Here is a 13,589-nt window from a genome sequence, read left to right on the forward strand (position 1 = left end):
ACATTTAACACGATAGACCAATTGATACGAGCAAAGAGACGCCTACAGTGAGAATTATATTATTATAATCGATGTATTAATGAATTTCACTGTAAGTTAAAGCCATTAACATAAAAAATGTCACCAGCTAACACGTTTCATTGTTATTAACGTAAAGTAGATACACATTTTTGAATCCTAGCTTAAGAGTATTTTTATCAAAATTAAACCGATACGGAAAGAACAGGACAAATGTGACAGAAATATTGCTTATTCTTAAGGATTAAGTTTCATGTGTTTAATTTGCTATACTTTTTCTATATTTCTTTACATCACATTCCCTCTGAGTAGCTAAAGTGCCTGTAAACATATATTTAAAAAATAAAAAATAAATGTCATTTTTTAATAAAATTTTTATCGTAAGATTTCAAATTCTTCAGATTATGCAAAATTTAAATCTCGTTAAAGAGAAAAAATCTATTACTGCGTAGGCCGTTAATTTCATTTGCGCAAGCTCCTGATGCAGTGAACGTGCACAATACGCAAATCACCGTAGTGTAGCAGTGCGGCATAGCTTTCAGGAGCATCTGTTAATATTTATTTGTTCCCCATAATAATGGAATTATGTTTACGACAGTGTTTCTGGACAATTTAAATCGACCTCTTGCAATTCACTTTCTTGAAATAAAGACAGTATCTGTTTTTTTCATTAGCAATTTATGTAATAGATAAACAGGTTCCACCAAAAGTAAATCAATACAGCAGACTGTGTCGAAGATGGAAACATTAATTGTGTGACAACTTATATAATGTTAAGATTATCTTTACTCAAAAAGTGTTATGGTGATGAATCTCTAATCTAAGAGATAGTCTGAAAAGATCATCTTGTAAAGGTAAGTAATGTTTGAAAAATCAACACTGCTGGGAAAAATGTATACATATCTATAAATTGATATAAATTTTAAAAGTATATATATTTACATTAAAAGGTACCAGTGAAATATAAAACATACATTATACTAATATATACTGTGATTAACAAAGTATTGATCATTCTAATTATGTAAATTAATTCGTAATCTATCCTTTTAGATAAAATTGTATGAAATAATATGTGCTCTTCCACACACCCCTAAGATGTGCGAAAAATAAGAAATAATATTTATTTCAATTTTTTGAATTAAAGTTACTGTAAATATTTATTTACAGTAACTTTAAAGGGCGCTAAAACAACACTGAATATTTTCTGTATTGTACAGAAAAGAATATGATAATGATAGGTTGCTTTTATATAAATTTTGCTTGTGTATCTTTTTTTATGAAAATTATAATGAAGCATGCAGTTAAAGTTGCTCATCATGAAATTGAAAGTACTTCATCAAGAATGTACATTCTTTAATATATACTTTTACAAATCCTAAATATAATGCTTATATTTTGTACAAACTAATACAGAATAAATTATCTGTAACTAGAATAATAGTTTATTTTCATACATTTATGTTAAACTAATTTATCTTCAAATCTAATTGTATAATATTAAGTTATTATTCATACAATATTGTTCTTAATAAATGGATATTACTGATGAAAATTATAAAATTTTATATAAATATATATTTATATAAATAAATAAAAATTTATATCATTTAAAGTAAAAATAGCAGAACAAAACCAAAATATGAGAAAACACTATTAATTTTTTAAAATTTAATTTATGATTGTACTCTTCAAAATGTTAATTATTTCAATAAATTTAGATATTTATGGTTTTTATCCATGACAGTTGGCAATGAAAGTTATTTTAAAACGTAAACTTTTGAGATAACAAAAACTAAACAAAATGTTATATATAAAACACCTTTAATAGCTTACTTCTAAACATTTTAGTTACCTTTGTGGTGAAGATAGTTGCAAGGGCTACTGAGAATATTTTAAAGTTATCAGAAAAAATATATCTATAAAATTTGATTTGGGTTATTGTTTCATAAGTTTATATATTAAAAAAAAATCAGTTTGAATATTGTAATAAATATGAATTACACTTCATATGCAACAAATTAAAATTATCAGACTTCTTGATTAAGACTTGTAATCTAGTTCAGTGTAATTCATGCTAAGCTCATATTCAGTTATGCCTGAGTGCTGAAAATTAAATCTCTTGCAAATTAGTGATTTAAGACTGTACATTTAGTAACATTTTAACAACCCTTCAATTAAATATAATGAATTAGAAAATTTAAATGTTTAAAGGAAAAGTACATTTTTTATATAGAAACTAGAAAAATCACATTAAGTCAGTTATGAGCAGATAGCTAAATTACTTCACAGATAATAATATAAACACTGCAACTGAAATTGGAAGAGTAATTATGCATGGAGATAACTGAAGAGAAACAGCCATGCTGTTGAAAAAAAAATTTCTCTGTTTTTTGGTTTGATGATTAATTTGCCATATAAACTCAAAGCTTGTGGTTATAAGAACATGGAATGGAAATTGTGTAGATTTGTCAGACAGGTGAAAAAGTTCAGCTTGTATCAACAAACCTTAAAAGTTGTGAACGTGAAATAATTTTTGTAAGACCAATTTGTGTTTGTGGATACCATAACCTATATTAAAAATGTCTCTTATGTTTTGATTTTTTCTATAACTTTTAGTAGTTAGATTGTGCCCAAATTTATTATTTTTCTGATTTCATTTAACAAAATTTATTTGTTAATTTTTTTATGTATTCATATATTTTTTTATCACTAAAACATACACTTCACGAGTTCATGAAGAAATTAAAAATAAAAACTTTAAAATACTGTCTATTAATTCTATTATTGCAAGGTTGGAATTATACAACTTTGCAAGTTGATTATTTAATTAAATAGAAAGGGAAGTAGTGTCTGAAGGGAGAAAATCATTGTCATATCAGTCATATGTTACAAAACTATTTTTTCCAAAGTGGAAGTTACATGTCCTGTTAAAATCTCTTTTTATAATATATGATTATAGGTGAACAGATCAATTAAGTTGACTAAAGAAGACTTCACTGCATCATTCACTATGCAGTAGAGCTGGGTTTGCTTTTTAAAGGGAAATGTACCAAGGTTACAGGAGGGGAATGACATATAAGTCTGATTGAAAATCTTAATTGATTCTGTGTTCTGCTTGTTTAATAAGTTCTTTTTGACAAATCCAATTTCTAATATGTTCATAAATTTTATTTTTTAACCCTACTTTTTGTTTTAACTTCTTTTTAAACCACTACTGAAATATAAGGAGAAATAAATACATAAGACTTAAACAGCGAAAAAATACATTTTAAATTAAAGTTTTGTTGAAATTAAGCAGTGAAGTACATAAATACAGAAACGTAAATTGTAAGAATAATAGACAAAAAGTGATAGTAGAATAGAAGCACAAAAATTATAAAATGACACGAAACTCTTACTCAGTAGATTAGAGTGAAAAAAAACACAATAAAAACACAGATAAAATGCACTTATTATTAATGATTATTCACCAAAAGACACTCATTACTCATCTCAGTCACAATGGCAACAAGAAAACTGCTGTAATATCTCCTAGACTAAAACATTAATAAATAAGTTAGGAAGAGATATGTCTTCAAAGACTGGAAATTGATAATTGTATAGTACAAGTATTATGTATGACGTCTAACAGAACACAGTGTGTGCAATTTCCAATCAGTTACACAGCATATGCCTTAGGCATTTCATCCTAATTTCTGGTATCTTACATTCAATATGCTGATCCCTTACATCTTCCAGATGTAAGAGAACTATCAAGGTGTAAAGTAGACAGTTTACTGTTTTTTCTATGGCTCAACATTTAATTAATCAATATTATTATTTATGAATATGTTCCACAAATGTAGGAAGAATCATATAGCATTTTTGTTTCAGGACAACGTACTTGTTTACAATTAGCATCATAAACTTCTCGGTGTACTACAACTGGCTTACTGGATGTTCTATTGGTGAAGAAGTAAACTGCTGAAGAGGTTTTTAAAACAACTGCTGAGTAGCATGCGGTGGCTCCTTCCTGTTCCAGGTATGTTTTCATAGATTTCTAGTCGATTTCTGACTTTATTTTTGTTTTTAATTTTGATTTTTGAAACATACATAAAGTAGTCGGTTTGATGCTTTCAGTTTTTAATGTGAATTAATTATAAAAAATTAAATAATTAATATTGATCAATAAAAATCATAATTCTATTAGAAAGATCTAATAATTCGATTATTTTAAAAATTCATCTTTTTAGATATATATATTTATATATAAAGTCTCAGTTTGCTGTGCAGGAAGCCTTAAAGTCTCAATAAACATAGTATTATTACATTAATTTCTAACCTTATTTTTATAGAGGTATATTTTTTATATTATTTACAAAGAGGTATATTTGTGGGACACAAGATATATTTATTTATAATAAGAATTTAATTTTATTTGTGTTTTCCCAATCACTGTGAATTATTCAAATTAAATTTTAAATATATTAGTTATCTTGAGATCACCACTCTGTGCAACATACACCAACAAAAATTTAAGATTGGCCGCTGGCGAAAATTAAAATTACTGAATATAATTTTTGTACGGGAAAAGCAAATCAGTAACAATTAAAGGTCATAAGAATATTGAAAACAGATTTACTGTAGTCAGTAACCTTTGGAAAGAGTTAAATATATTTTTAACACTGACTTGCAGAATAATAAAACTTTCATTGTTTTATTGTGCTAGTTTTATAAGAAATTGAGAAAAAAACAGTTTTTTAACTGTTTTTTAAAACATGATTAACTCAATAAAAATAACTAAAACAAAATAATGTCAATACCACCTTCAATATTAGCAGCTGAAACTATTTCACTATAGAAAGAGATACTTAGTTTATTTGTTACTTTATAATATACATATCAATATTTCTTATAGATGTGATTATATATAACATTTCAGTATTTAAAAGGTGCCAGTCAGTAAGTTTCTTTAATAGTAGTAATCATTTATTATACAGCCAAACTCTATGGTAAGTAGAGAGACTTTGTGTAACTTGTAAGGGTGAATGGTACCTACATTTCATTTGCATATGGGTTGGATCAATCTATGCATCAGGATTCTCAAGTAGTTTTTTAAATACTACTGCACCATGAATCATCACTCCCTCTATGAATCATGAGACCTTGTCGTTGGTTAGGGGGCTTAAGTGCTCAGTGATACAGAATAGCTGGATCGAAGGTGCAACCATATCGGAGAGGTATCTGTTGAGAAACAGACTAAGGAATGATTCCTGAAAAAGGGCAGTAGCTCTTTCAGTAGTTGTTAAAGGGGTAGGTCAGGACGACTTAAATGGCCATATCAACATCATACCTTCCTTGGTAAAATATTCTGGAGGTAAACTACTCCCCCGTTTGGATCTCCGGGTGGGGACTACTAAGGAAGGGTTCACCAGAAAATTAAAAAATAACATTCTACGAGTTGGAGCATGGAATGTTAGAAGTCTAAAAAAGGTTGGTAGGTTAGAAAATTTAAAGAGGGAAATGGATAGGATAAATGTAGATGTAGTAGGAATTAGCAAGGTTGAGTGGGAAGAGGAAAATGACTTTTGGTCAGGTGATTTTAGAATAATTACCTCAGCTTCAAATAATGGGCAGGCAGGAGTAGATTTCGTAATGAACAGAAAGATAGAGAAAAGAGTAGAATATTTCAAAATGCATAACGATAGAATCATTATAATAAGGATAAAATCGAAACCTAAACCAACTATTGTTAATGTCTGTATGCCTACAAGCGCCCATGATGATGATGAGGTAGAGTGTGTATACGAAGAAATTGACGAAGCAATTAAACACATAAAAGGAGATGAAAATGTAGTAATAGTTGGAGATTGGAATGCAAGCATTGGAAAAGGCAAGGAAGGAAATATAGTGGGTGAATACGGGCTGGTCAAAAGGACTGACTTATAGAGTTTTGCACGAAGTATAATTTAGTAATTGCCAACACCCAGTTTAAAAATCATAGTAGAAGAATATACACATAGAAAAAGCCAGGCGATACTGCAAGGTATCAGATAGGGGGGGTTATATCATGGTTAGCAAAGATTTTGTAATCAACTCGTTGACTGCAAAACTTACCCTGGAGCAGACATTGATAGCGACCATAATTTAGTGTTAATGAAATGTAGATTGGGGTTTAAAAACCTGAAGAAATGGTGTCAGATGAATCAGTGGAATTTAGAGAAACTTGTGGAAGAGGAGGTAAGGAAGATTTTTGAGGAGGGAATTGCAACAGGTCTGAGTAAAAACGATAAGGTAGAAAATGTAGAAGAAGAATGGGAGAATGTTAAAAAGGAAATTCTTAAATCAGCAGAAGCAAACTTTGGCAGAACAAGAGAACTGGTAGAAAACCTTGGATTTCAGATTATATATTACAGCTGATGGATGAATATAGAAAATATAAGAATGCTAGTGATGAAGAAAGTACAAGGAACTATCAACAATTAAGAAATATTATAAACAGGAAGTGCAAACTAGCGAAAGAAGAGTGGATTAAAGAAAAGGGTTCAGAAGTGGAAAGAGAAATGAACACTGGTAAAATAGCAGAGCATATAGGAAAGTTAAAGAAAATTTTGGGATGCATAAATTAAAATCAAATAGTGTGTTAAACAAAGATGGTACACCGATATATGCAATACGAAAGGCAAAGTTGTTAGGTGGGTGGAATATATTGAAGAGTTATACGAAGGAAATGAATTAGAAAATGGTGTTATAGGGGAAGTCGAAGAGGATAAAGGGAAGAAACAATACTGAGATCTGAATTTAAGAGAGCGTTAAAAGATTTGAATGGCAGAAAGGCTCCTGGAATAGACGGAATACCTGTAGAATTACTGTGCAGTGCAGGTGAGGAAGCGATTGGTAGATTAAACAAACTGGTGTGTAATATTTATGAAAAACAGGAAGTTCTGTCGGGCGAATCGTGGTCGCCGTGCAGGGCCAGGGAGGCAGCCTGGATGCAGAGGACGCTTTGGCTCCTTCATATGCAAGAATGAAGGTCAGTTGGGGTGCTCCGATGATGCATTTGGGACCCTCAGGTGTGAGAGGGGGACGCGGCGGTTTGCCGGCTTCGCGCAATGCGTAGCCGGCAACCTAGTGTAGGGACGGGAAGGGTAGCCTCTAAGTGGAGGGATGTAGTGGTCATCCAGAAGGGAGGGCTGCTGCATCTTGATGAAACTGAGAGGACCCCGATGGGACGCCAAAGAAAAGGCAAGACAGGGGGGCAGTCGACTGCCACGACACTCCGACATTCCTGCGCATAGCCTAACGGCGGAGGCCGGGGATGTTGGGGGTGTTTAAGAAAGAAAAAAAAAAAAAAAAAAGGAAGTTCTGTCAGACTTCAAAAAGAATGTTATTGTCATGATGCCAAAGAAAGCAGGAGCAGATAAATGTGAAGAATACAGAACAATTAGCTTAACTAGCCATGCATTAAAAATCTTAACTAGAATTCTGAACAGAAGAATTGAGAGGAGAGTGGAAGAAGTGCTAGGAGAAGACCAATTTGGTTTCAGGAGAAGTGTAGGGACAAGGGAAGCAATTTTAACGCTCAGATTAATAGTAGAAGAAAGATTAAAGCAAAACAAACCAACATACTTGGCGTTTATAGTCCTAGAAAAGGCATTCGATAACGTAGATTGGAATAAAATGTTCAGCATTTTAAAAAATTAGGGTTCAAATACAGAGATAGAAGAAGAATTGCTAACATTTACAGGAACCAAACAGCAACAGTAATACTTGAAGAACAAAAGAAAGAAGCCGTAATAAGAAAGGGAGTCTGACAAGGGTGTTCCCTATCCCTATTACTTTTAATTTTTACATAGAACTAGCAGTTAATGATCTTAAAGAACAATTTAGATTTGGAGTAACAGTACAAGGTGAAAAGATAAAGATCCTATAATTTGCTAATGATATAGTAATTCTAGCTGAGAGTAAAAAGGATTTAGAAGGAACAATGAACGACATGGATGAAGTCCTACGCAAGAACTACCGCGTGAAAATAAACAAGAACAAAACAAAAGTAATGAAATGTAGTAGAAATAACGAAGATGGACCCCTAAATGTAAAAATAGGAAGAGAAAAGATTATGGAGGTAGAAGAATTTTGTTATTTGGGAAGTACAATTACTAAAGATGGATGAAGCAGGAGTGATATAAAATGCCAAATAGCACAGGCGAAATGAGCCTTCAGTCAGAAATATAATTTGTTTACATCAAAAATTAATTTAAACGTCAAGAAAAGATTTTTGAAAGTATATGTTTGCAGCGTAGCTTTATATGGAAGTGAAACTTGGACGATCGGAGTACCTGAGAAGAAAGGGTTAGACACTTTTGAAATGTGGTGTTATAGGAGAATGTTAAAAATCAGATGGGTGGATAAAGTGACAAATGAAGAGGTGTTGCGGGAAATAGATGAAGAAAGAAGCATTTGGAAAAAATATAGTTAAAAGAAGAGACAGACTTATAGGCCACATATTAAGGCATCCTGGAATAGTCGCTTTAATGTTGGAGAGACAGGTAAAAGGAAAAAATTGTGCAGGCAGGCAACATTTGGAGTATGTAAAACATTTTGTTAGGGGTGTAGGATGTAAGGGGTATACCGAAATGAAACGACTAGCACAAGATAGAGAATCTTGGAGAGCTGCATCAAACCAATCAAATGACTGAAGACAAAAAAAAAACTGTACCATGTGTCATTTCTTTCCTAAATCATTTACTTCTTTTTTTGTTTTCATTGTTTTTAAGTAATAATAAATCTTTAATGAATCTAGAAAAAATCTTGATCTTTTACCAAGAGGAGATTACTAATTCCCAAACATAAATAAGATTTGTATTAAATGGTTAATGAGATAAATTTGTAAACAGAAAACATTCAAAAAGTAGCTGTAGTAGTCATCATATTTGTAAATGGTTTTTGTTTTCTATTTACAAGTTATATGTTATAAACAGTCAATTTTTATGAAAATTAGTGCTTTACTAATAAACTAAGCTAAATGTAATTGGTATTTTTAAATTATTAAATATTAAACAATTTGCTTTCGAAATAATGGAACTTTTTCTTTCAAGGACCTTTTTATGGAGCTAATTCTTTCAAGCACCTTCTTCAGTGGAGTTACCAGTAATATTGTTGTTAATGCAATAACTCCACCAAACTAAGTGTGGTTATCAAAAGTTCATTTAGAGAAAATAGTTCCAATATTTTGAAAATGAATTGTTTAAAAGTTAATAATTTTAAGAACCAGATGTTATCATTTTTTGTCATGCTGTTCAATGAATATATCTATTGTGGGGCACTAAATATATGATTAATATCTACTGTAAATACTAGTTATAAAACAAATCCTAGCAATTAACTGGAAATGTGGTCAAAATTTTATTATTTTAAAATGGATAGATACATTAAAATATGTAATTACCGATAACACAAAATTTATATTTAAATAAATTTGTAAATCTAAATTTTTCCAAATTTTTTTTTCATTTCATTGTATTAATTGGGAAAAACAATATATATTTTAACATTATTTTTATTGTTTTATAAGGTCACCAACTAAAAATTAAATATTAAAACATAAAATAGATAATCTGCTTGTTTCACTTATGATATTAAGTTTTTCAAGTGCAGATGAACTATTATACATTACATTAGCCCACCTACTGAAATGGAATCCATGGGCCAATTCAACCTTATAATATGCAAGTGGATTTTTTCAGATTACTTTATGCTTATTTAAAGTATAGTTGAAAATTTAAAAAATAATAAAGATATTAAAAAATGTATTTGATATATATATAGAAGAATGATTTAAAATTAATTTATTTTTTATCCAGCTTACTAAAATGGATGAGTAAATTTTTCTTCTCACTAGAATTTTAAATGGAAGCAAAAAAATTAAGAAGAATTAGTTTATATAAGATAGTTTTATAAGATTAGTTTATATTATAGAAATGTTTTTTGATTTTAAAGTTAATTATTTAACCAAATAAAAATATTTTTACTAATAAATTACCCCATTTTCTGTGGTTTAACCATAAACTGCAGATAATAGAAATTACAACACACTATGATATTTAAAGTTAAAAATATAGATATTTGAAAAAGCATCAATAAATTAATTGTGATATTTTTTTAAATTGTTTATTTTCTTTTCTATTTCTAAGTTACAGTATGCCTGTTCCAATTTTAAAAATAGCTCCCACATAAAAGAGACTGAATGAGTATACGTTACACTGTATTAGTGCTACTCTTCTGTGCAAAGCCTTCATCATAAATATTATTCTAAATAAAGAAGTTGCATTATTTAAGTGACATAAATTAACAAACTGATTAATAACCTGTGGTACAATCTGACTATAAAATGAACACAGACACAGTATGTATGAGTGAAATTAAATAATACAACCACTATGTTTTTATAATTAATTGAAGTACTTTTTGTTTTTAAACTGTTTAAATATGATTCAACTGTTTGCTTAAAAACAAAAATCTGTTCGTATTGTTCACTCAACTAATCTCTTAAGGCAACAGAAATTTCCTCATAAAAAAAATTGTAATAAATTTCTTTTTGTATTGTATTTTATTATACTCTTAAATTCATATTTCCATTAAATATAACCTAGAATAATGTCAACTGATGAAGATATTTTGCTAATTACTCATTAAATATAATAATTTTACTTAACTTTATCTAAAATAATGCACAATTTTTTATTTTTATTTTATGATTTAAAAAAAGAACAAAAAGAAGATAATTAATTTGATTTTTTGCCTGATTTAAAAAATTGAATGAATATTTTCTATTAACAATATATCAATCATTTTTTTTTATGTTACACCTAACAGTGATATTTTTATTTTTGCTTTCAAGTCAAATCACTAACATTATTAAACTTCTTAAATAAAGTAATAAACAAATTCTAATTCTTCAAATAAACAAAAATAATTAACCTTACATTTAGTAAAAAAAATTGTGTAAATAACTTAAATATTTGTTAAATTATGAAACATCAATTATGCTATTAATATAGAAATACTGACACCCATAGTACTTCTTAATATTTTACTGGTTCTCAGTATGTATAATATTCACTAAAAAAAATAAAACTTTGAATGCTTCACAAAAATTAGCATTAGTTTCACAATGAAAACAATTTGTTTAATTTTGTTCAAGTTATCTTCAGTAACATTTGAGTCAATGTGAAACATTGTACAGAGAACAATGCAAAAAAAAATCTGAAATAAATAATGTATGCATTTCTGAAATAGTAAAAACTGCAAGTGTGCGAGTTAGGAAAGTCATTTAAAATAAATCTAGCAATCAAAATAAAAACATTTAGCTCTTTTAAATGTTAGGCATTTTTTAAATTTAAAATTATTATTTTGTGAATAACTTATTTCTGAGAGAATTATAAATTTTACAAAACATAATAATGAGGCAACTTACTGTTATAGAGAAGTGCATAACTGCTTTGAATTGAAGAATATTTGAACAGTTTTATCATTTGATTTAAGTGTAAAGAATGTCTCAATGCCTGTCTACTGGCAAATTTTAGGTAAGATATTATAAAAGTTTAAATACTTACATAATCAGTAGTTAAAAAATCAAATATTTAATGAAAGATAAATTACAAATTTAAAAGTGATTGATAAGAATAATAATTTTGAAAAACTTAAGTTCTATTTAAAATAAATAATACCAAGAACCATGTTTTAGGATAAGAAATAAAACAATGAAGCATGAGAAAAAGGGGAAGAGAGAAAGAGTGTGGGAAAGAAAGAGTGTGAGTATAGAATATTTCTATACATCTTGTATGCTAAGTCTGTTTGAAGTTGAAAACACATGTCAGCTCAATTTACTCAGGTAGAGGTTTAACAAATTTCATGTCCTTTTTATTTTTATAAACTAAATGATGTTATGGACAAGCGTAATTGCTGCACATTTAGTGATGAGAGGCTGCAAAGGAACCTCCTAGCAAAACAATAATTTAAAAAAACTAAAATCCTGAATAAAAAAAATAAAAAATTATCTATTTTAATGCTAAGAATAGAAAATAATAAAATAAATTATAAGTACACAGGTAAGTTCATGTTTTTATGTTAAATGCCACAACTGTAGACATTCTAATATTCAGCTCACATTAAAGGTGACATAGTCATCTTACTAACAAGTACCAAGCCAGTCTTACTGTGAAAAATGAGGAGTGAAGTAGTTTCCTTTTGCCTTTTTTTTCACTGAACCAAATATACAGTTGCATATCAGCATGCCAACTTACTGAAGTGAAGTGATTTTCAGCCCTACAAGTGACACCTTCATTCTGTTAATCACAGGGATTGATCATATCAAAAATATTATACTCTCAGAGAAAGAAGCTCTGACTGTCCTTTTGTATCTCAGGTGCTTTAAATGCATTACAACAATTAAACCACCAGTCATTATTTGACTGTGACAAAAAGTGTAAAGCAACTGATTAATGTATCCCTTTCTGTATGAAGCAGTGGATTATATACACTGGTTCCACTCAGTAAGGGAAATTTAAACCTTATCCTTCAAAATTAAGGTTACAAAAAGGCTTCATAATTGTTAATAAACCAGAAATTGGAAAAAGCAACATAATAAAAAAATATTGAGAATTACTAGATCCAATCTATAAACCCATGATCGGAAATATTGAACTGTATTAGTAAAAACTAAATTATTACACAAATGGTAGCAGGAGAGGTGGTAGAGATTTACTCATAGTTAAGAATTTAATCATCATAGAAGGTAAATAGGTCCCAGAAGACAACAAATGATTTAAAAGTTTGTAAAGAATCTTTTTTTTAATGAAAAATCATGTTTTTATAGATAACACATAGTTATAACTAATGTTAAAGATTTATTAAAAAAATATTTCCTAGGTTCTAAATAATATGATTTAATTATTAAGAAAGGATCCCATCTATTCATAGTATTACTTTAGTCATTAATAAGAGAAATAGTTGGAGAAAAAAATATTGTATACGAAACTTAATATGTAGTAAATTTCCCATGATAAATAGAGGCAGTCTGTGTTTTCATTGTTTCACAATGGAAGAGCATACAGTAGTTTGTTATTTTAAACTAGCTGCCCTAATCTTTCTTGAGGTTGTGACTTATGTAAAACTATGGAGGTATAAGAGACACCAGTCAGAGTTGTTTTCTTTGATAATATGACATTCAACATATACTCAGTTTCTGTGGTGCAGAGTAGGGCACTACTGGACAAGTAGGGCTGAAGTTAACTTCATTTTAATGTGTTTAATATGGTGCGCAACTGTATACTTGACTAATTAAAAATGAAAACTGGAGACAAATTTTACTCTTCACTATTACTGTAGACCTTCACATTAGATGTTTATTAATCTTAAAGATGGCTATTCCAATTTTAAAATAATCTGTTTCGCAGACAGAATGCCTACAACTGTATTGTTATGGCATCAAATGAACTATAATAAATTTGATTATGAAAAATAATCTTTAATTGTATATATAGTATAATGAATGTATTACACCAATGAAAAATTACTATTATGCCAAG

Source organism: Lycorma delicatula, chromosome 4 (genome assembly GCF_047948215.1).
Source record: "Lycorma delicatula isolate Av1 chromosome 4, ASM4794821v1, whole genome shotgun sequence".
NCBI lineage: Eukaryota > Metazoa > Arthropoda > Insecta > Hemiptera > Fulgoridae > Lycorma > Lycorma delicatula.